The following is a 22,645-nucleotide window of genomic DNA, read 5'->3' as shown; positions in this document are numbered from 1 at the left end:
AGACACCGCGGAGCAGACCAGCGCGGAGAGCGCCTCCAGGCGCGGAGCCTGGGTGCTGTCCCCGCCCCTGGCCTGCCCGCAGGGTGCCGGGCGGGGACTATGGGGGCCGAATGTGTGGTGCAGGGACCCCACCCGCCGTTCCTCTGGCGCGGACACCCGGCCGCGGTGGCGCTGCAGGATGGAGGCCCCGCGACACCGGTTCATCCACACCCACGTGCCCCTCGTGTGCGCGCCCCCGGCCTGCAGACGCTACCCAGCTGGCGCCACCGAGATTTCCGGGCGGCCCCACCCTCCCCGGCCTCAGCGCTGCTCTCCTGGCATTCGGAGTCTCCTTGGCGTCTCTGCAACAGCATCCAAGACCTGGCGCCGCCACCGAGAGCCAGGCTGCTCAGCAAGCCTGCGGGCCGCTACTCAGAGGCCGCACCTCCCGCCCCTTCCCCGCCCCCGTCCCGCGTTCACCTTTTCCTGCAGGCGGTGGGGTTCAGTCACTGCCCCCGGACAGTTCAGCCGCCGCCCACCGCCTCCCGGAGGATGCAGCAGGAGAGCGTTCCTGAGGTGCCAGCCCCCTTCTTAAACCCTTCCCTGGCTTTCAGCATTACCTTCATCAGCCGGCCACCTTCCTTGACAGTGACAGAGGCATAGCTTTCCGTCTCCTTTATTTCTCACGCTCATACCGGTGCCCACCTACACACACACACATACGCACATGCACACACACACCTGAACACCGCGAGGCCAGGGTCAGTAATCTGCCTCTGGAACTCCTAATTCCAACACTCTGCAGTGCACATCACCTGCTGACAGCAAGGTGAGGGAGTGTCAACTTAGGAGCCAGGTTTCTTAAAATTTGTGAAATAGCTGTCTGGCCTTGGACAATGCATTTTAAGAGGATTGTACTTTAAAAATAATAATAATAACCCTAATAGTGGATGCTGCAAAGACACAGTTTTAAAATAATATTAAAGTATGTTGAGATGATCGTAGGTTCACATGCAGCTGTTTGGAAACGATGCAGAGAGATCTTGTCCACCCTTTACCCAGTTTTCCATTAATGGTAACAGTTCCCAAAACTATAGCACAATATCGTAGCCCAGGTGTTGACATTGATCCAATAATATTATTTAGATTTCCCCAGTTTCTCTTGTACTCATCTGTGTGTGTGTATTTAGTTCTACAGAATTTTATCAAATGTGTAGGTATGCATCACCATCTTCAAGATACAGAACAGTTCCATCACCACATAATTCCTCTTGTTGCCTTGTATAACCTCACATCCTTGGTTGGGGGGGGGCTGACAACCATTAACCTGTTTTTCTATAATTTTGTCATTTAAAGAATGTTATATGAATGGAATTACAAAGCAGTGTAGTCTCTTTAGACTGGTTTTGTATTTTTTATTTTTTTTTAAGAGTTTATTTATTTGAGAGAGAGACAGAGAGCATGAGCAGGGGCGGGGCAGAGGAGGAGGGGGACAAGCAGACTCCTTGCTGTGCTAGGAGCCCTACCTGGGGCTCAATCCCGGGAACCTGAGATCATGACCTGAGCTGAAGTCAGTCACTTAAGTGACTGTGCCAACCAGGAGCCCCTGGATTGGCTTTGTTCACTCAGCAAAATTCCTTTGAAATTTGTCCAAGTCCTTATGTGTATCAATAGTTCATTCCTTTTGTTGGCTGGATAGTATGCCATGCTATGATGGTACTACAAATGTAAATAGTTTCACCATTCACTGGTTGAAGGATGCCTGTTTGGGTTGTTTCCAGATTTTGGCTGTTACAAATGATGCTACTATGAACATTTGTGTACAAGTTTTTGTGTAAATGTAACTTTCCATTTCTCTGGAATAAATGCCTAAAAGGGCAATTGCTGGATAATACAGGAAGCACATTTTCAGTTTTCTGCCATTCTCTTTCCCAGAATGCCTGGACAATTTTACATCCAGTTTCTCCTCTCCACAGCATTTGGTGTTTTCACTATTTTTTGTTTATTTTTAGTGATTTTGATAGGTGCAGCAACATCTCCTTGTGGTTTTAATGCGCATTTCCTTGATGGCTAATGATACTGAATATTGTTCCGTATGCTGATTTACCATCTTTATACCCTTTTTGTAAAATGTTTCTTCACTTATTTTGCCCATTTTCTAAATAGAGGTTGTTGTTTTGACTTTTACTTTAAAGCTTTGAGAGTTCTTTTTTTTTAAACCACTTTATTGAAATTTGATTGACATACAAAAATGGTACATATTTAAGGTATACAATTAATAAATTTGGAGATGAGTATATATTTGTGAAACTTATCACCACCTTTGCAATAAATATTTCCATCACCTTCAAAAGTCTCCTCCCACCCTCTTTATTATTTTTTTAATTTTATTTTTTCAGTGTTGCAAGATTTATTGTTTATGCACCACACCCAGTGCTCCACGCACAATGTGCCTTCCTTAATACCCACCACCAGACTCACCCATCCTCCCCACTCCCTTCCAAAACCCTGTTTGTTGCTCACAGTCCATAGTCTCTCATGCTTCAACTCCCCCTCTGATTTCCCCCAATTCACTTTTCCTTTCCTTCTCCTAATGTCCTCCAAGTAATTCCTTATGCTCCACAAGTAAGTGAAACCATATGATAATTGACTTTCTCTTATTTCACTCAACATAATCTCCTCCAGTCCCGTCCATGCTCATACAAAAGTTGGGTATTCATCCTTTCTGATGGTGGCATAATATTCCATTGTATATATGGACCATATCTTTTTTTTTTTTTAAAAGATTTTTTATTTATTCATTTGACAGACAGAGACCACAAGTAGGCAGAGAGGCAGGCAGAGAAAGAGAGAGAGAGAGAGAGAGAGAGGGAGGAAAGCAGGCTCTCCGCTCAGCAGAGAGCCCGATGCAGGACTCGATCCCAGGACCCTGGGATCATGACCCGAGCCGAAGGCAGCGGCCCAACCCACTGAGCCACCCAGGCGCCCCTGGACCATATCTTTTTTATCCATTCATCTGTTGAAGGACATCTTGACTCTTTCCACAGTTTGGCGACAGTGACCATTGCTGCTATGACCACTGGGGTACAGATGGCCCTTCTTTTCACTACATCTGTATCTTTGGGGTAAATACCCAGTAGTGCAATTGCAGAGTCATAGGGTAGCTCTATTTTTAATTTCTTAAGGACTCTCCACACTGTTTTCCAAAGTGGCTGCACAAACTTGCATTCCCACCAACAGTGTAAGAGGGTTCCCCTTTCTCCACATCCTCTACAACACTTATTGTTTACTGTCTTGTTAATTTTGGCCATTCTAACTGGTGTAAGGTGGTATCTCAATGTGGTTTTGATTTGAATCTCCCTGATGGCCAGTGATGATTAACATTTTTTCATGTGTCTGTTAGCCATTTGTATGTCTTCATTGGAGAAGTGTCTGTTCATGTATTCTGCCCATTTTTTGATGTGTTCTTTATTACTTTTATCATGTGCAATATAAACACTTAACATCAAATCTATCCTCTCGGCAAAATTTAAAATGCAGTATTGTTAACTATATGTGATATGTTATACAGTACGTCTCTAGGAGTTACTCATCTTGTAGAAGTGAGACTTTATACCCTTTGACCTCCCTATTTCCCTCTTCCACCAGACCCTAACAACTACCATTACAGTCTCCACTTCTATGAGTTTGACTCAGTGAGTGATAGCAGGTGTATTTTTTATTCTGTGTCTGGGTTATTTCATTCAGCATAATGGTTTTCAGGTTCATCCATGTTGTCATAAGTGCCAGGGTTTCCTTCTTTAAGACTGAATAATATTCCATTATGTGTGTACACACACACACACAACACATATATACATCTGTCTCTATATACATATATAACCTACATACCTATAAATTTATGTATATAAAGGCCATTGTATTTATATACATATGTATATACACGTGTGTGTGTGTGTGTGTATGTATTATATCTCACATGTTTATCCATTCCATCTGTGGATATTTAGGTTGCTTCAGTGTGCTGGCTATTGAGAAAAATGCTGCAATGAATGTCGGAGTGCAAACAACTCTTTCTTCAAGATCCTGATTTCAGTTCCCCTGGATATATACCCAGAAGTGAGATGGTTGGTTCAATGTGGCAATCTTATTTTTAGGGTTTTTTAAGACCCACCACACTGTTTTCCATAGTGGCTGCTCCAGTTTATATTCCCACCAACAGTGCTCAAGTATTCCATTTTCTCCTCATCCTGGCCAATGTTTGCTATTTTTTTTTCTTTTTAATAATAATTATCCTAACAGGTGTGAGATGATATCTTTTTGCAACATTGATTTGCATTTCCTTGATGATTAATGAGGTTAAACACCTTATATGCCTTCTTTTGAGAATGTCTGTTCAATTCCTATGACCATATTTAATAGGCCTGTTTGTTGTTGCTGCTGTTTTGCTATTGAGTTGTAGGAGTTCCTTATATTTTGGATATTTACCCTTTACAGAAATATATTTTGCAAATATGTCCCCCATTCTATAGGTTGTCCTTTCATTTTGTTGATTATTTCCTTTATTGTGCAGATCTTTAGTTTGATACAGTGTTATTGTATGTTTTTGCTTTTGTTACTGCATCTAAGAAATCATTGCCAAGACCACTGTCAAAAAGTTTATCCCCTATGTTTTCTTTTAGGAGTTTGATGGATTTGGGCCTTGTTTAAATTTTTTATCTCTTTTTTTAAAAAAAAGATTTTACTTATTTATTTGAGAGACAGAATGAGCACAAGGGGGGGCAGGTCAGAGGGAAAGGGACAAGCATACACAAACACACACACACTCTGCTGAGTGTTGAGATGAGCACTGGGCTTAACCCCAGGACCTGAGCCAAAATCAAGAGTTGGAAGCTTATCCAACTTAGTCACCAAAGTACCCCCAATTTTTAATCCTTTTGAGTTAAATTTTGTGTATGGTATAAGAAAAGGGTCCAGGGGCGCCTGGGTGGCTCAGTTGGTTGAGTGACTGCCTTCGGCTCAGATCATGATCCCAGACTTCCGGGATCGAGCGCCACATCAGGGTCCCAGCTCCTTGGGGAGTCTGCTTCTCTCTCTGACCTTCTCCTCTCTCATGCTCTCTCTCACTCATTCTCTCGCAAATAAATAAATAAAATCTTTAAAAAAAAGAAAGAAAAGGATCCAGCTTCATTCTTTGATTTTGAATATCCAGTTTTCCCAACACCATTTATTTGAGAAACTTTCCTTTCCCTATTGTGTATTCTTGGCACCTTTGTCAAAGATTGGTTGACCATATATATGGGGCTATTTCTTGTCTCTCTATTCTGTTCTGTTGGCCTATATATCCGTTTTTATGCCAATACCATATTATTTTGATTACTGTAGCTTTGTAATATATTTTGAAGTCAGGAATATGATGTCTCTGGCTTTATTCTTCTTCTGTGTTTTTTACGATTTTATTTATTTATTTATTTATTTTAAAGATTTTATTTATTTATTTGACAGACAGAGATCACAAGTAGGCAGAGAGAGAGGGGGAAGAAGGCTCCCCGCTGAGCAGATGTGGGACTCAATCCCAGAACCCTGGGATCATGACCTGAGCTGAAGACAGAGGCTTTAACTCACTGAGTCACCCAGGTGCCCCTAAGATTTTATTTATTTGACAGAGAGAGAGAGTGCACAAGCAGGGGGAGTAGCAGGTAGAGGGAGAAGCAGACTCTCCACAGAGCAGGGAGCCTGATGTGAGACTCAATCCCAGGACCCCGGGATCATGACCCAAGCTGAAGGCAGTCTCTTATCCAACTGAGCCACCCAGGTGCCCCAGCTTTGTTCTTCTTACCCAAATTTCTTTGGCTAGTCAGGATTCTTTGTGGTTTCTTATGGATTTTAGGACTGTTTTTTTCTTTTCTATAAAGAGTGCTATTGGAATTTTGATAAAGGCTGCATTGAATCTGTAGTTTCTCTGGGTAGTATAGACATTTTAACAATATAAATTCTTCCAATCTTTGAACATGTGAACACATTTATTTGTGTTTACTTCAATTTCTTACATCAGTATTTTATACTTTTCTATGTAAAAATCTTTAACCTACTTTGCTAAGTTTATTTCTAAGTATTTCCTGCTATTATAAATGGGATAATTTTCTTAATTTTCTTTTTGAGTGGTTATTAGTATCTAGAAGTATAACTCATTTTTGTGTATTGATTTTGTACTGTGAAACATTACTAAATACGTTTATTAGTTCTAACAGTATTTTAGGGGCAGGGGGGATCTTTAGGGTTTTCTACATATAAGATCATGTCATCTACAAACGACACAATTTTACTTCTTCCTTTCTGATATGAATGCCTTTTATTTCTTTTTCTCACCTAATAGCTCTGGCTAGGACTTCCAGCACTATGGTAAGTGGAAGTATTAAGAGTGGGCATCTTCACCTTGTTACAGATCTTAGAGGGAAATCTTTCAGTTTTTCACCATTAGATATGGTGTTAACTGTGAGCTTTTCATATATGGTCTTTATCATGTTGAAGTATGTCCTTCTGTATCTAATTTGTTCAGAGTTTTCATCATGAGAGGGTGTTGAATTTTGTCAAATGCTTTTCCACAGATAATCATGTGATTTTTATTCTTCATGCTGCTCATGTGGTCTATCAGATTGGTTGATTCCTATATGTTGCATCACTCTTGCATTCCTGGGACAAATCCACTTGATCATATATGATCTTTTCAATACGATATTTAATTTAGCTTGCTAATATTTTCTTAAGGATTTTTGCATCATTTTTATCAGAGATACTGGCCTGTAGTTTTCTTTTCTTGTGGTGTCTTTGCCTGACCTTGATATCAAGGTGACACTGTCCTCATAAAACAAATTTGGAAGTGTTCTCTTCTCTATTTTTGGAAGAATTTTAAAAGGACTGGTGATTCTTCCTTAAATGTTTGGTAGAGTTGACCTGTGAAGTTATTTGGTCCTGACATATTCTTTGTTGGGAAATTTCTGATTAGTGATTCAATCTCTTTATTTATTATTGGTCTGTTCAGGCTTTCTGTTTCTTCATGATTCCCTCTCGATAGGATGTATATTTCTAGGAATTAATGCATTTCTACTATGTTGTCCACTTCATTGCCATATAGTTGTTCATAATGGTCCTTTATGATCTTTTCTATTTTTGTGGCTCCACTGAAACATCTCCTGTCTCACCTCGGACTTTAATTTTGTGAGTCTTTTTTCTTAGTCTAGCTAAGGGTTTATCAATGTTGTTTGTCTTTTCAAAAACCAATTCTTAGCTTTGTTGATTTTTTTCTATTACATTTATTTTTGTTTTAACCTTTGTTATTTTCTTCCATCTGCTAACTTTGGGCTCAATTTGTTCTTTCCTAGTTCATTGAGGTATAAAGTTGGGTTGTTTGAGATCTTTCTTCTTTTTTAATGTAGGCATTCATTGCAATAAATTTCCATCTTTGTGCTGCTTTTGCTGTATAAGTTTGAGTTTGTTATGTTCTCATTTTCATTTGTCTGAGGTATTTTTGTATTACCTGTAAAGTCCCTGTTTCTGTAGATTGTCTCTGTTTCTTTATGATCTATGTTACTTTTGGGTTCTCTTTGCTTTTAAGATCCCTTTTAATATTTCTTGCAGGGCTGAATTAGTGATTACAAATTCTTTTAGTTTCTGTTTGTCCTGGAAGCTCTTTATATCTACTTCCATTCTGAATGAGAGCCTTGTGGGATAAAATATTCTTAGCTACATGTTTTTCTGATTTATTACCCTGAATATATCATGCCACTTCTTTCTGGCCTGCCAGGTCTCTAGTGGATGGGTCTGTTGCCAGTCTAATGTTCCTATCACTATAGGTTAACGAGTCCTTGTCTTGAGCTGCTTTCAGGATTTTCTCTTTCTCTCTGGGTTTTGTAAGCTTCACTATCATATATTAGGGTGTTCGTTTATTTTTATTGATTTTGAGGGGGGTTCTCTCTATTTCTTGGACTTGAATGCCTGTTTCTTTCCCAAGATTAGGGAAGTTCTCAACTATGATTTGCTCAAATATATCTTCTGTCCCTCTCTCTCTTTCTTCTTCCTCTGGGACCCCAGTAGTTCTAATATTGTGTCATTTAATGGTGTTGCTGATTTCTTGAAGCCCTCTTTCATGCTCTATTAGTTGTATTTCTTTCTTTTCCTCAGCTTCCTTCCTTTCCAGAATCTTGTCTTCTATGTCATTGACTCTCTTCTGCCTCATTTATCCTAGCTTTTAGAGCATCCATTTTATTTATTTTTTTTATTTTTTAAAGATTTTATGTATTTATTTGACACAGAGAGAGAGATCACAAGTAGGCAGAGAGGCAGGCAGAGAGAGAAGGGGAAGCAGGCTCCCTGCCGGGCAGAGAGCCTGATGTGGGGCTCGATCCCAGGACTCTGAGATCATGACCTGAGCTGAAGGCAGAGGCTTAAACCACTGAGCCACCCAGGTGCCCCTAGAGCATCCATTTTAGATTGCATCTCAGTAAAGCATTTTAAATTTCAACCTTATTAGATTTTACTTCTACAAAGAGATTCTCTAATGTCTGTTATGCTTTTCTCAAACTGAGCTAGTAACTTCATAGTCATTATCCTGAATTTCAGCTCTGACATTTTACTTACATCTATATCAGTTAGATCTGTGGCAGAGTATTACCTCAGGTTCTTTCTTTTGTTGTGAATTCCTCCTTCTAGTTATTTTGTCCAGAGAAGAATGGATAAATGAGAGAACAAAATAAAAAATATCCACTACAACCCAAGCAAAATACACATTAGATGAATCAAAAAACGTCAGAAACCAAATAAGAAAAAAGAAAAAAAAAAAAGGAAAAGGGAGAAAATATAATCCTCTGGGTGGACAAGTGATCCACTTGATCCTGGGTGTATTTTGGTCTTTTTGTTAGAAGACACGAAATCCCAAAATTGTAAAGAAAGCATAACTTACATAGAAACAAACAAACAAAAAACATGTGAAAGGAAGCAAAAAATGAAGAATATATCTATAAAATATAAATGTAAAAATAAAGGTTAAAAAAAGACTTAAAAACAGATTTGATAAAATAAGAAACAGTTTGAAGAGGAAAAAAAGAAAAAAAAAGGAAAATATGACCTGAAAAATGACAGAATCATGTGAAAAACCCTCAAATTCTATATACTATTTCCCCCTAGCCTCGCCTTGGGGTTTTGCACTTTCGTGTGCTCCATAAATTTGGTATTTACCTGATATTCTAGCGGGTCTTCTGGGGAAGGAGTCTGTTGCACTGATTCTCAAGTGTGTTTGCCTGGGCCAGTTGCACTGTCGCCTGCCAGGGGACTGGGCTCATTGTAAGTTGCTTCTGGTTGTTCTATGTGGCTTTTGTTCCCTGAAGGGTTCTGCTCCACTTTAAAGGATGAAAATAAAATGGCCCACAGGATCTCCAGCCCAGGAGCTAAAAGATTACAGTCCCTTCTCTTTAGTAAATCCTCAGAGAAAATGAGTCTTCGCTTTTGCATGCACCAAACTCTGCAGACTCCTGTGGTGTGCACCTACACCAATCCTCCCAGGGGAGGGAGGAGGGTCACTAGGGGTCAGTCGCTTGCAAGGCCCCTGCAGGGAGAGTGGTCACCTGATCCTGCATGCACCCACCTTGCTCTTCTTGGGGGAAGGTGGACAGTTGTCTCATTTCTACCCCTTGCAGGTCCCCCCCACCTCACCCATTCTGCCACAGTTTGCGGTTTATGGCAAACTGAGCTCAGAGCCCATTCCCAGGCTTGCTGATCATAGCCAGTTTCCTGCTCCAACACATGAGAACCCTGCTGGCTCAGGCACCCCCATTCCTTCTGTGACCCCAGGGATCCTGAGATCACACTGTCGCACCAAGGATTCTGCCCCACTTTGCCACCTGAGTGCCTTTCAGGCAGGGACCTTCCTTACTGAAGTAGACTTCTAAAAGTTCTGATTTTGCATTCTGGGGCTGTATCACTTTCTGGTAATCAGCTTATGGAGGCTCCTTAACCCCACCATTTACCTTCTGATATATCCCATCAGATTTATTTCTCTGAAGCCTCTAGTGGTCAATTTTCTTTGTGGAATTCTAGTAATTCTTTTCTTACATCTCAGTTTGAATTCATAGGTGTTCAGAATGATTTGATACATATCTAGCTAAATTCAAGGGACGAGATGAAATGAGGTCCTTTCCTCTTCTGCCATCTTGCCTCCTTCTCTGACATATTTTTAAAATTCCCTTTTGAGTTCCTCTTTGACCCAATGATTGCTCAATAACGTGCTATTTAATTTCCATGTAAAGATGACTTTTCCTTTTTTCTGTTTTTGTTATTGATTTCTACTTTTATTCCACTGTGTTTAGAAACTGTACTTAGAGTGATCACAATTTTCTTAAATTTGTTAAGACTTGTTTTATGACCCAGGTGACCTACCCTGGAGAATGTCCTGTGTGTACTTGGGAAGAATATTTTATATATGGATGTTAGGTTCATTTAGTCTATAGTTTGTCCAAGTTGGTTGTTTTCTTAATGATTTTCTGGCTGGATGACCTATCCATTATTGAAAGTGGGAGACTAAAATTTCCTAACATTGTTATATTGTTGTCATCTACAGCCATACCACCCTGAACGCGCCCGATCTCGTCTGTTATATTTTTGTCTAATTATTCCTTCAGATATGCCAATATTTGATTTATATATTTAAAGTACTCTGATTTTGGCTGCATTTATACTTATAATTGTTATAAAATCCTGTAGAATTTATCCTTGTATCATTATGTAATGAACATCCTTGTCTCTTATGACAGTTTTTGACATAAAGCCTTTTTTCTTTTTAAAGATTTTATTTATTTATCTGACAGACAGAGATCACAAGTAAGCAGAGAGGCAGGCAGAGAGAGAGGAGAAGCAGACTCCCCACTGAGCAGAGAGCCCGATGTGGGGCTCGATCCCAAGACACTAGGATCATGATCCAAGGTGAAGGCAGAGGCTGAACCCACTGAGCCACCCAGGTACCCCCATTAAGGCTTTTTCTATCTCATATAAGTATAGACACTCTTGCTCTCTTTTGGCTATCATTTACACAGAATATCATTTTCTATCACTTCACTTTCAACCTATGTATGTCCTCAAATCTAAGACAGATCTCTTATAAACAGCATATAGTTGGGTTTTGTTTTTTATCCATTCAGTCACTCTATATCTTTTGATTGATGAGTTTAATCCATTTACACTTAACATAATTATTTATAGGTAAAGACTACTGTCATTTTGTTCACTTGGCGGGGAGGGGTCTGTTTTATAGTCCGTTGTTCCTTTATTTCTTTCTTGCTGTCTTTGTGATTTGGCATTTTTTTGGATTTTTGTGTGTTTTTGTTTTGTGTGTACATGTGTTTTGTAGTAACATACTTTGATTCTTTTCTCTTTATTTTTTTAATTTCCCTAGGTTTTTCTGTTTTAATTGCCATGAAGATTGAATAAGATTTCTTATTTTACCAATCTATTTAAGCTAATAACAATGCATATTCAACTGTATTAAAAACTACACTTTTACTAGCCACTTCTTTATTTTATTTATATCAGAATTTACTTATTTTTCATTGTATATCCATATAAATTTTTGTGGTTCTAGTTATTCTTAACGCTTTTGTCTTTTAACTTTCATACGAAGATTAAAAGTTACTGGGGCGCCTGGGTGGCTCAGTGGGTTAAGCCGCTGCCTTCGGCTCGGGTCATAATCTCTGGGTCCTGGGATCGAGTCCCGCATCGGGCTCTCTGCTCAGCAGGGAGCCTGCTTCCTTCTCTCTCTCTCTGCCTGCCTCTCTGCCTGCTTGTGATCTCTCTCTGTCAAATAAATAAATAAAATAAAATTAAAAAGTTACTTAATCACCATCATTATCATATTACTTTATATTTTTGTATATATTTATCTTTACCTGTGAAATTTATGCTTTCATATGCTTTCATGTTTTTAGCATTCTTTTATTTCAGCTTACCTAGTGATGAATTCTTTCAGTTTTATTGATCTGGGAAAGACTTTATCTCTCCCCCATTTTAATTTTTTATTATTTATTTGTTTGTTTCAAGTTTTTATTTAATTTGTAGCTAATTAACTTATAGTGGAATATCAGTCTTAGAAGTAGAATTTAGTGATTCATCACTTACATATAATACCTAGTGCTCATTACAGCAAGTGCCCTCCTTAATATCCGCCACCCATTTAAACCATCCCCTGCTTACCTTTCCTCCATCAACCCTGTTTCTACACAATCATTAAGAGTCCCTTACAGTTTGCCTCCCTCTTTTTTTCTTCCTCTATATTCATCTGTTTTCTTTCTCAAATCTCACAAGAGTAAAAGCATATGGTATTTTTCTTTCTCTGACTGACTTGTTTTGATTAGCATAATACACTCTAGTTCCATCCACATCCTTGCAGATGGCAAGATTACATTTTTTGGTGGCTGAATAATATTCCATCATATATATATATATGGTCACATCTTCTTTATCCATTCATCAGTCAATGACCATTTGTATTCTTTCCATAATTCAGCTATTTTTGATAATGCTGCTATAAATGTCGGCATGTGCCCTGTGAATCTGTATGTTTTATCCTTTGAGTAATACCTAGTATTGCAATTGTTAGATCATAAAATAGTTCTATTTTTAACTTCTTTAAGAACCTACATAGTGTTTTCCAGAGTAGCTGCCCACGTTTGCATTCCCACCAACAGTATACAATGGTTTCCCTCTCTATAGCCTCACCAACATCTGTTGTTTACTGTGTTATTCTGCAAGGTGTGATGCACTGTCTCATCATAGTTTTAATTTGTATTTCCCTGATGATGGGTGGTGTTGAAAATCTTTTCATGTGTCTGGTAGCATCTGAATAACTTTGGAAAATTGTCCATTCACATCTTCAGCCCATTTTTTAGCTGGAGTATTTCTATTTGGGGTGTTGATTTTAATAAGTTCATAATAGATTTTAGACTAACCCCTTATAAGATATGTCATTTCCAAATCTCTTCTCCCATTCTCTGGGTTGCCTTTTAGTTATGTTGACTGTTTCCTGTGCTGTGCAAAAGCTTTGCATTTTGATGAAGTCCCAATAGTTAATTTTTGCTTTTGTTTCTCTTTCCTTTGGAGATGTGTCTAGCAAGCAGTTGCTGTAACTGAGGTCAAAGAGGTTGCTGCCTGTGTTTTCCTTTAGGATTTTAATAGTTTTCTTTCTCACATTTAGGTCTTTCATCCATTTTGAGTTTATTTTTGTGTAAGGTGTAAGAAAGTGGTCCAGTTTCATTTTTCTGCATGTGGTTGTCCAGTTTTCCCAACAAGATTTGTTGACGAGACTGACTTTTTTCCATTGGATAGTCTTTCCTGCTGTATCAAAGATTAGTTGACCATAGAGTTGTGGGTCTATCTCTGGGTTCTCAGTTCTGTTCCGTTCATCTATGTGTCTTTTCTTGTACCAGTACCATATTGTCTTGATGATTACAGCTTTGTAATACAGCTTGAAATCTGCAATTGTGATGCCACCAGCTTTGGTTTTCTTATTAAGCATTCCTTTGGCTCTTTGGGGTCTTATCTGATTCTATACAAATTTTAGGGTTCATTGTTCCAGCTCTGTGAAAAATGTTAATGGTATTTTGAAAAGAATTCTTTGAATGTATAGATTGCTTTGGGTAGCACAGACATGTTAACAATATTTGTTCTTCCAATCCATGAGCATGGCATGTTTTTCCATTTCTTTGTGTTCCTCAATTTCTTTCATAAGTGTTCTACAGTTTACAGAATACAGATCTTTAACCTCTTTGGTTAAAAAAAAAAAAAAAAGCTGACATCCAGGTTGGCTGCCACCAGCAGGTGTCTCTTTCCCTATGCTAATGAGCAAGGCAGCATAATGGCACATACCAGTTCTTTTGTCCCCTAAGAGGTAGTGTTACCGCTTCCAAATGTGCTCCCAGAAGGGGAACTGTTTTTCCATGTTTGACTGAGGGGATATTCGGAGCATCCTGTCCACTTCTGGGCCTCTGCCCTCCTCCATAGGAGCATCACTGTTCATGCCAGCCTCCACCCAGGAACAGTGCAGGCTCTAAAACTTCAGTCTTGAAACTCCCCTGGTTGTAAAAACTGACAATAATCAACCTCTTTTATTTTCCCAGCCATTGGTTTGGGGAAGTTTTCTTGTGCAATCCCCTGTGCACTGTTCTCTCTCTCTCTCTCTCCTTTCTGTGATCAGGGATCTCTCCCCTCCCATGATTCTTTTCTCCTCCAAATCATGCATCCACACCTCCTATCTTGATGTGGCCTCTTTTTTCCCCTCTAGTTATACAGTTTATTCTCCAGTCCTCAGACTGATTTCTTGGGTATTAAGAATGATTTGATATTTATCTAGCTGTGTTTTTTTTTTAAGATTTTATTTATTTATTTGACAGAGAGAGATCACGAGTAGGCAGAAAGGCAGGCAGAGAGAGAGAGGAGGAAGCAGGCTCCCTGCTGAGCAGAGAACCCGATGCGGGACTCGATCCCAGAACCCTGAGATCCTGACCTGAGCTGAAGGCAGCGGCTTAACCCACTGAGCCTCCCAGGCGCCCCTATCTAGCTGTGTTTAAGGGACAACGCAAGCATAGGGTTCCCCTACCTATAACTTCATTATCTTAAATCCTCCTTCTCCTTCACTTTTTAGAGTACAGTTGTGCTGGGTATAATATTCCTGGTTGGCTGCCCCCCTCCCACACACACCTTCAGGACTTTGCATTTATTATCCCACTTTTTCCCCAGTTTACAGACTTGTTCTGGGGAATTCATTTATAATAGTATTATGGGGGTTCCCTTGTACATGACAAATCGCTTTTCTTTTGTTGCTCTAAATATTCTGCCTTTAAATTTGACTTCTAACAATTTAAGTATAATGTGTCTTTGTGTAGACACCTTTAGAGTCAATATTTTTGAAGTTATTCAGACTTCATGAATCTGGCTATTTCCCTCCACAGGTTTGGGAAGTTTTTAGTCATTATTACTTTAAATAAACATTCTGTCCTCACTTTTTTTCTCTTCTCCTGGTGTTCACATAATGTATTTTGGTTTACTTATGTTTTCACAAGTATCACAGGCTTTCTCCACTCTTTTCATGCTCTTTTTCCTTATTTTTTTCTTTGGACTGGATAATTTCAAATGACTTGTCTTTACATTCACGGATTCTTTCTTCTGCTTGGTGAAGTCTTTTGTCAAAATGTTTTAAAAGTTATTTCAATTTAGTCATTGTATTCTTCAGTTTCAGAATTAGTTTGGTTCCTTTATTTTATGGTTTCTATGTTTTTTGTTGGAGTATTTATTTTGTCCATGTATTGTTCCCTTATTTCATTTAGTTGTTTATTGGTGTTATCTTGTAGCTCTTTAAGGTGATTATTTTGAATTCTTTTTCAGACATTTCTTAGATCGTCATTTATTTAGAGTTGGTTGCTGGAGCTTTAGTGGTGTCATGTTTCCCCAATTCATTATGATTCTTATAACCTTGCATTGGTTTCTGAGTATTTGAAGAAGCAATCACCTCTTAAGTCTTTATAACCTTCCTTTGTCAAGAAAAGCCCTTTATCAATGAGCTGAGCCATAGACTGTGGGCAGGCCAATTGGTGGGGACCGTGAGTGGACCCAGTGCTGGAGTCTATGAGTGGGCTTTCTCTTTCTTTCCCCCACAAGAGAACTCATTGGCTAAAGGGATTGCTCTTGACACTGCACTGTGTTGGCTTGAGGGAAAGGTTGTGCAAGTAAAGTGAAACTATTTTCTTAACTTTTCCAATGACTCTTTTCTCATTTCTGTTCTCCACTGATGTGCTGTAAACACTGACCTGAATTTTGGAGCTCTCATAAGCTTTTTTTGTTCATGTGTGGTTGTTAAATTGGTATTTGAATGAGAGGATAAGTTCTGGGATCTAATATTATGCCACTTGCTATCTTCATTCTTCTAAGAGTTCTTTATATGTTTCAGAAAAAGTCCTTCTCCAGATATATGGCTTGCAAATATTTTGTCCCAGTCTCCAACTTGTGTTTTCAACCTCTTCACATGAACTTTTGTGGAGCAAAAATTTCCAATTAAATAAGATTTGACTAATCAATCTTTCATTTTATGGATCTTGTTTTTGGAATCAAGCCTAAGGATTTTTCCCTAGCCCTAAATGCTGAAGATTTTTCTCCAATTTTTAAAGTGAATTTTATAGTTTTACATTTTTTTATTTAAGCTTGTGCCCATTTTGAGTTAATTATTCTATAAGGTGTGATGTGTATAGATGAGAGGTGAATTTTTTTGGCCTACGGATACCAAGTTGTTGTAGCATCATTTGTTGAAAAAGCTATCTTTCCTCCATTGAGTTGCTTTTGCACATTTATGAAAAGTCAGTTGGCATATTTGTGCATGCCTGTTCCTGTGTTTTCTATTTAGTCCCATTGATTTATGTGTCTATCCCTTTACCAATACCAAACTATCTTAATTACTGTAGCTATAACAAACTATAGTAAGCTCTAATATCAAGTACAGTGATTCCTTTCACCTTATTCTTCTTTTTAAAAGATCATTTTAGCCCTTTTGTGTCTTGTGCTTTTCCATATACATTTTAGGTTGGACTTTCTATATTTACAAAACATCTTGGCATGATTTTGATAGGAATTGCATTAAGTCTGTAGATCAGTTTGAGGGAAAAGCTGACAACTTTTCCATGTTTAATCTTCTAATCCATGGACACAGTATATCTATTCTTGTATTTAGGTCTTCATTGATTTCTTTCACTACCATTTTGCAATTTTCAGCATATATATCTTATTTGTGTTCTGTGAAAAATGTTGATGGTATTTTGATAGGGATTGCATTGAATGTGTAGATGGCTTTGGGTAGCATAGACATGTTTAATAATTATTTATTCTTCCTGTCCGTGAACATGGCATGTTTTTCCATTTCTTTGTGTTCCTCAATTTCTTTCATAAGTGTTCTACAGTTTTCAAAGTACAGATCCTTTACTTCTTTGGTTAGGTTTATTCCTAGGTATCTTATCGACTTTTGTATAATTGCAAATGGGATGGATTCCTTGGTTTTCTTTCTTTCACTTCATTGTTAGTGCTTAGAAATAAAACTGACTTTTCTGCATTGATTTTATATCCTGCAACTTTGCTGAATTCCTGAATCAGTTCCAGCAATTTTTTTTGTGGTCTAGGAATTTTCTATATAAACAATCATGTTACTTAAAGAGGGCCAGTTTTATTGCTTTATTTCTTCCTTTCCAATCTGTGTGACTTTTTTTTGTTGTTGTTGTTCTTGTCTTATTTCAGTAGCTAGAACTTCCAGCACTCTATTGGATAAGAGCGATAAGAACAAAATCCTTGTTTTCTTCCCATTGTTAGAGGGAAAGCATTCAGTCTTCCACCTTTAGGTATGTTATTAGCTGTAAGGTTTTGCAAATGCTTTTTTTTCAAGTTGAGATAATTCTTCTCTGTTTCTAACTTGCTTAAAGTTTTCATAATTAATAGGTGTTGGATTATGCCAAGTGCCTTCTCTGCACCAATTGATAGGATTATATGATATGATAAATTGATATCATTGATTAGTTTTTGAATGTTGCACCAGATTTGCATGTGTAGAATAAATCCTATTTTGATCATGGTGCATAATTCTTCCTATACATACTTAAAATCAGTTTGCTAACATTTTGTTGAATAATTTTGCATCTAAGTTCATGAGAGATAGTGACATAAACTTTTCCCTTTTTTGGTACTGCCTTTGTTTGGTTTTGGTATTAGTCTCATAAAATGAATTGAGAATTGCTCTGTCTTCTATTTTCTGGTAGAGATTATACAAAACGGGTGTTAATTCTTCATTTAGTATTTTGTAGGATTCTTTAGTGAAATTATTTGGGCCTAGAAAATTTTAAGTAATTTTTTAATGAATTTAATTTCTTTAATGGCTACAAGACAATTCAAATGATCTTGGCTGTGTTAAACATAGATTAACTATGTGGTACATCAATTCTACTTCCAGGTGTATACCCCAAAGAATTGAAGGCAGGAACTCAAGCAGATAATTGTATACCAATGTTTATATCAACATTATGCACAGTAGTCAAAAGATGGAAAAACTCAAATGTCCATCATGGATAAACAATGTGGTATATACATAAGTGGAATATTACTCAGCCTTAAAGTCAGATACAAAAGTGAAAATACATTTCATTTATATGAGATAACTAGAATAGATAAATTTACAGAGATAGGAAGTATAATAGTGGTTATTTGGGCTGGGGAGAGGAAGGAATAGGGAATTACTATTTAGGGGGTAAAGAGTTTCTGTCTGGCAAAAATAAACTATTGGGAGTATGCCAAAATAAAAAGGTACTGCACAGTAAAGAAAACCATCAATGGAACAAAAAAGCAACCTACAGAGTGGGAAAAGACACTTGCAAGTGATATATCTGGTAAGGGGTTAATATCCAAAATGTATAAATAACTTTTCAAACTCAACATCAAAAGAAAAAAAAACACACACACAAATAATCTGACTAAAAATGAACAGAGGAACTAAATGGACACTTGTCCAAAGAAGTCATATAGATGGCTGATGGACATATGAAAAGATACTCTACATCACTAATTATTAGGGAAATGCAAATCAAAACTAGAATGAGGTATCACCTTACACCTGTCAGAATGACTAGTATCCGAAAGGAGTAACAAGTGTTAGTGAGGATGTGGAGAGAGAGGGATCCTCATGCACTGCTGGTGGGAATGTAAATTGGTTCAACCACTATGGAAAACAGTATGGGAGTACCTCAAATAATTAAAAATAGAAATACCATATAATCCTGGCCATATATGCCATGCGTTCTATGCCTTACTCACCTCCAACTGCCTGTCTCACCACCAGCACACCCTGCTGCTACCCTACAGAAATGCTTTGATTACCCATAGTCTTTTGCCAAATTAGGCCCGTGTTCAGGGCACTGGCTCCTTATCTCACTTGGGCTCTTGCCAAAATCTGAGCTTTGATGCATCAAAGTGCAGACCTTTTAGCCTCTTAGCCTGCTATAGCCATTACTATGGGACCAAAGGGAAGAAAGGTGATTATTCAACAGAATTGGGAAAGTCTCAAAGTAACAAAAGATGGTATGACCATTTTTAAGTTAAGTTCACTGATCTAAAAGATAAATAAAAAATATTGGTGTTGGGCGCCTGGGTGGCTCAGTGGGTTAAGCCGCTGCCTTCGGCTCAGGTCATGATCTCAGGGTCCTGGGATCGAGTCCCACATCGGGCTCTCTGCTCAGCAGGGAGCCTGCTTCCTCCTCTCTCTCTCTCTGCCTGCCTCTCTGCCTACTTGTGATCTCTCTCTGTCAAATAAAATAAAATCTTAAAAAAAAATTAAAAAAAAATATTGGTGTTAAACTTGTTCAAGATTTTGCCAATAATACAAATGAAGAAGCTGGGGATGGCACCACTACTGCTACTGTACTCTACATGCTCTATTGCCAAGGAAGGCTTCAAGAAGACTAACAAAGGAGCTGTTCTGTGGAAATGGTAGCTGTTGGTGCTGCAGTTGTTGAACCTAAGAAGTAGTCTAAAACTGTGACAATCCCTGAAGAAATTACTCAGGTTGCTATGATTTCTGCAAGTGGAGACTAACAAATTGGCAACATCATTTCTGAAGCAATGAAAATGACTGGAAGAGAGGGCATCATCACAGTAAAGGATAGAAAGACACTAAATGATGAATTAGAAATTATTAAAGATTGATGGTGATTGAGGTTATATCTCTCTATACTTTATTAATACATCAAAAGGTCAGAAATGTGAATTCCAAGATACCTATGTTCTCCTGAGTGAAAAGAAAATTTCTAGTGTCCTATCCATTTTACCTGCTCTTGAAATTACCTATGCTCAGTGTAAGACTTTAGTCAAAACTGCTAAAGATGTTGATGAAGAAGCTCTAAGGACGCTGGCTTTGTATTTAGCCTATTGGCTAAAAATAGGTCTTCAGATTATAGCAGTCACAGCTCCAGGTTCTGGCAACAATAGAAAGAACCAGCTTAAAGATATGGCTACTGCTACTGGTGGTGCAGTGTTTAGAGAAGGATTGACTAATCTTACAGATGTTCAGCTTCGTGACTTAGGAAAATTTGGAGAGGTCTTTTTGACCAGAGATGATGCCATGCTCTTGAAAAGATGACAAGGCTCAAATTGAAAAATATATTCAAGAAATCTTTGAGCAGTCAGATGTCACAACTAGTGAATATGAAAAGGAAAAACTGAATGAACATCTGGCAAACTTTTAGAGTAGCTGAGCTGAAAATTGGTGGGACAAGTGGTATTGATGTGAATGAAAAGAAAGAGGGTCACAGATGCCCTCAATGTCACATGAGCTGCTACTGAAGAAAGGCATTGTTCTGGGAAGCAGTTGTTCCCTGCTTCAGTGTGCATTCCAGCCTTGGGCTCAATAACTCCAGCTAGCAGAGATCAAAAACTTGGTATAGAAATTATTAGATGAACACTGAAAATTCCTGCAGTGACAATTGCTAAGAATGCAGACTGTTGAAGGATCACAGAGTTGAGAAAATTATGTGAACTTCCTCAGGAGTTGGTTAAAATGTTATGCTTGAAGATTTCATGAATATAATGGAAAAAGGAGTCAGTCCAAATAAGTTCTAAGAACTGCTTTCTTCAATGCTGCTGGAGTGGCCTCTCTCTTAACTAAAGTAGAAGTTGTCTTGAATTTCCGAAGAAGAGAAGGACTCTGGAATGGGCAGAATGGGTGGAATGGAAGGTATTATTGGCAGTGGTATGTTCTAATTCCTAGAATAGTGCTGAGCCATTACTAATGAACTATGAGAGGAAGCTCAAGGCAGAGCTTCTCACTAATAATTTCAGAGAAGACTGTTGAAGGAAATGACTGAAGAAAATGTTTAAGGAAATCACTGTAACCATCAGTTACAGTTGACAACATATAATAGTTTACTGCTGTCATTGTCCATGCCTGCAGATAATTTATTCTGTACTTTTGAATAAAAAGATACTTATATGTTCCTGATAACTGAGTACAAGGACAATGTACTGCTTTCAACTTAAATCACTGAGGCATTTTTACTACTGAACTGTTAAAATCAGGATTTTAGTGCTTGCCATCACCATATGAGAAGCTCAGAAGCAGACATTCTATGGAGAGCAAGAATTGTGTACAAAGTGGGGGGGGGATGTAGAGAAATATCCAAGTATGTGATGAACTTTGTGTAACAAAATTTATTTAAAATTTAAAAAAGAAACAAAGAAAGACACAATAATTCCACTACTGGGTATTTACCCAAACAAAAACAAAAACACTAATTCAAAAAGATGTATGCACCCCCATGTTTATTGGAGCATAATTTACAATGACCAAGATCTGGAAACAACTGAAGTGTCTGTCAATAAGTGAATGGGTAAGAAAGATATGACAAGGGATCCTGGGTGTCTCAGTTGGTTAAACATCTGCCTTCAGCTCAGGTCACGATTCCAGGGTCCTGGAATGGAGCCCCACGTCAGACTCCCTGCTCAGAGGGGAGTCTGCTTCTCCCTCTCCCTTTGCTCCTCTCCTGCTCATGCTCTCTCTCTCTCCCCCCAAAATAAAATCTTTTTTTTTTTTTAAAAAGAAGATATGGCAATATTCCATATTATATTCCACACATAATATTCCACACATAATGGAATGTTACCAAGCCATAAAAAGGATACAATCTTGCCATTTGCAACAACATGGATGGACCTAGAAGGTATTATGTTAAGTGAAATAAATCAGACAAAGAAAGACAAATACTGTGTGTTTCACTTACATGTGGAATCTAAAGACAAAACAAAACAAAAAAAATGAGCAAATAAACCAATAAAGAGAAACAAACCCATAAATATGGAGAATAAACCAGTGATTACCAGAAGGAAGGGGTTTTGGGGAATGAGCAAGATGGATGAAGGGGAGTGAATGAATACGTTAGTTATGGAATGACTACATCATGGGGTTGAAAGAGAGCATAGGGAATATAGTCAGTGATATTCTAATAGCCTTGTATGGTGACATGTGGCAGCTACACTGGTTGTGAGCTTCGCATAGTCTACAGAGTTGATGAATGAATATATTGTACACCAAAAACCAATGTAGCATTGTATGTCAATTATGTTTCAATAAACTAAATTTTTAAAAAATATCTAGATGCAGGATGCTTAGGTGGCTTAGTTGGTTAAGCGTCTGCCTTCAGCTCAGGTCATGATCCCAGAGTTCTGGGATTGAGTCCCACATCGGGCTCTTTGCTCAACAGGGAGCCTGCTTCTTCCTCTGCCTCTGTCTGCCACTCTGCCCGCTTGTGCTCTCTCTCTCTCTCTCTGACAAATAAATAAATAAAATAAAATAAAATAAAATCTTAAAAAATCTAGAGGCAACTGTAAAAAACAAAACAAAGTGAGTTTCTGTTTGAGATGATGATTCCAGAAATTCAGGATGGAATATCAGTTATATAGCTATTGTCTTGCAAAGTTTTAATGATGGTATCAGCTTAAAAAACCTGACATTATCAAAAGTAGAGAATGAGTATAGATTATAGGACCTCAGGGTAGCTTGTGATTTGTTTTTTTCTTGTTTTTTTTTTTTCATCTGAACAACTCATTGGGA

General features: G+C 38.2%; 1 pseudogene; it reads left to right on the top strand.

Moving 5' to 3' along the window:
* The first annotated feature begins 18,908 nt into the window (after nucleotides 1-18,908).
* Nucleotides 18,909-20,799, top strand: LOC122910593 (annotated as a pseudogene).
* Nucleotides 20,800-22,645: the final 1,846 nt, after the last annotated feature.

Source organism: Neovison vison, chromosome 6, assembly GCF_020171115.1.
Source record: "Neovison vison isolate M4711 chromosome 6, ASM_NN_V1, whole genome shotgun sequence".
Classification (NCBI taxonomy): domain Eukaryota; kingdom Metazoa; phylum Chordata; class Mammalia; order Carnivora; family Mustelidae; genus Neogale; species Neogale vison.
This window is presented reverse-complemented; position numbering and strand designations above follow the sequence as displayed.